The sequence below is a fragment of the Engraulis encrasicolus genome, chromosome 17 (genome assembly GCF_034702125.1).
Source record: "Engraulis encrasicolus isolate BLACKSEA-1 chromosome 17, IST_EnEncr_1.0, whole genome shotgun sequence".
NCBI lineage: Eukaryota > Metazoa > Chordata > Actinopteri > Clupeiformes > Engraulidae > Engraulis > Engraulis encrasicolus.
Genome location: NC_085873.1, coordinates 16,257,586 through 16,260,085, shown reverse-complemented (window position 1 = coordinate 16,260,085; position 2,500 = coordinate 16,257,586). Strand labels below are relative to the sequence as shown.

Sequence of the window (2,500 nt, the reverse complement as noted above, 5' to 3'; positions counted from 1 at the left end):
ACCTCGATAAACAAGGTCGACGGAGAGACCTACGTCGCGTCTAGTTACCTCCAAAAAGTAAACCAGTTTCCAAAGGGCCGACCGACATACGGACATTCTTTAGTGCATGTGACTAAAAGACCTTGAATAACTCAAGAGTGTGCAGCACTTGCAGGATGATGGACCAATGGAGCGCTGTACTAGTCACTGGAAAACCGTTAGTACCATAGTGCTATACCACTATGACAGCACACAGGGCCTTAAGTAAATCCATTATGACTTGATCATTACAATTCTGGTAATAGGTAACTTATAACATGGGCTAGGTCTTAACAGTTGCTGTCCTAGCCAGCCCTAAATGTAGCTCTGTGAGACTCTTCTCAAACATGTGGAATCACTGGCGACCATGCTTGTATGTGGGACGATGACTTGAGAATTATGACATATCTGTGTTTTTTTTTAATTTTGTTCCCCCTTCTTTTTCTTTGTCAGTTGTTCCGGGTTTTTGTTTGTTTGTTTTTTGTTTTTTAAGATATGTACTGTGTTGTGATGCTTTGTCTTTGTCTTTTTAATGTGATATGGATCCCCCTGGGTCTGGAATAAAGAATGAATTGAATTGAATTAACAGCTTAAAGTCGTGCAATATTAGGTTATGTGTCTTGCTCAAGTGCAATTACCAACCGTATAAAATTCAAACTCGCATCTCACCTGTGTGCAATCCTAACACTGTGTTCAATAACGTAGTATGAGTGTGCGAAGAACTGATGTTGGGTGAAAATGTCCGTCGAACGCCAGTCACCTGTCTTGGAGCCATGGTGAATGGAGTCGCATGTCAGACCAGCTCGGTCACCAAGCCTTTCGCATACTGGCTCTCCTGCAAGTGTGCAGAAGTGGGAAAAATCCCAGAAACGAACAAAGTAACAGTAAAATTTTGAGGTACTATCCACCATACCAAAATCCGACGGAGAGGGGTTTCAAAACCCACCCTCTACTCTGGCTAGCTGCTTGCTGCTTGGAGTTCTGTCGAAAACCGCAGGCTGCCTCCTTCTGACCTCTGCGTAACCTCTTTAGTAGTTCTTGGGACGACAAGGTCAAGCGGCACCCTTATGTGGAGTGGATGTGTTTAATGTGCTGTCTAACCTAAATGTAGGACACATGTAGCACATTTCTTCACTGCCTCCACGAAAAAAAAAAACTCTTCTTTTGTACCGTACTTACCAACTCTATAAACATTAGCCCTGTTTGCAGACTTCCATGAGCCTTCCTGGGCCCTACCGTGGCCTAACGTTAGGGCACTCGACTACTATGCGGCCGACCCGAGTTCGATTCCCGGCCCGGGTCCTTTGCCGACCCTTCCCCGTCTCTCTCTCCCCACTGTCTTCCTGTCCCCGTCTTCACTGTACTATCGCAAATAAAGTCAAAAAGACCAAATAAATACCCATGAGCCTTCCTGGAGATAAGACATGGCTTGCAACATCTTGAGCCTGGCCTGCAGTTCCCTGCTCTCTGGCAGTTAGTTACTTATAAAACCCACCTGGGAAACTCTCATTGTCATTGCGACAGAGCATTCCACAACATAAAGTGCTTACCGCACACAACAAAATTACATTTATGCTTGACTCATGCAAATGGGGTAGCCCCAAATGGCGCCCCAAGGGAGCAGTGCGGTGGGATGGTAACATGCTCAGGGTACCTCAGTCATGGAGGAGGACGGGGGAGAGCACTGGTTAATTACTCCCCCAACCAACCTGGTGGGTCGGGAGTCGAACCGGCAACCATTGGGCTAATGTAAAAGCGGCTGCGTGTTCGTCATATGTGAGATCTTCAGTAAAAACGGGGCGAACACACTGTTTTCTACCGTCGTTCAAACTTGGTCAAGAATCTATTAGCCGACATTTAGCCACTACAGTAATGTAGCATAATGCAATAACGTTTCCTGAAGATGGGCAACGGCTTGCAGCATCTTAGGTCACCAGGTCTCCAGCTCCAGACACTCTAAACAACACCTTGTACCTAAATAATTGTAATGCAATGCAATGCAATGTAATGAAATGTAATGGGATGGGATTACCAGGAGCTGAGCATACAGGGACTCTAACTAATGCCTTATACCTAACTATCTGGACTGTAATAATGTTATTTATTATATGGTTGTGACGTCATCTGTCGAATGCTCCATTCATTTCAACGGGGCTCCCCAACGTTCGGACGTCTGTTATTTTTCGATAACGGACGGGTTGGTCTATAACAGACCGCTGTCAATGGCAACAAGACTTTTCAATGCTAAAGCGACTTTTCAACAAGACTCTAATCAGCTGCTGTGATAGACAGCACCCGTTGTCCTGGCTACCGCTGTCAATGGCAACAAGACGTTCACTGCTAAAGCCACTGGCTTGTATACAAGTCAGTGGCTAAAGCGAATGTTTCATATCACTCCGCAGGGGGTCCGGTCTTTTGTCACTCTAATCAGCTGCTGTGATAGACAACACCTGTTGCTGCTTTTGACACTAGTCGGCCTAGT

The 2,500-nt window shown here is 45.6% G+C and overlaps 1 protein-coding gene across 1 annotated transcript in view; it reads right to left on the bottom strand.

Moving 5' to 3' along the window:
- LOC134467640 (ankyrin repeat and fibronectin type-III domain-containing protein 1) overlaps window positions 1–2,500 on the bottom strand; it is a 218,899-nt gene that overhangs the window by 23,888 nt on the left and 192,511 nt on the right. The window lies entirely within an intron of this gene.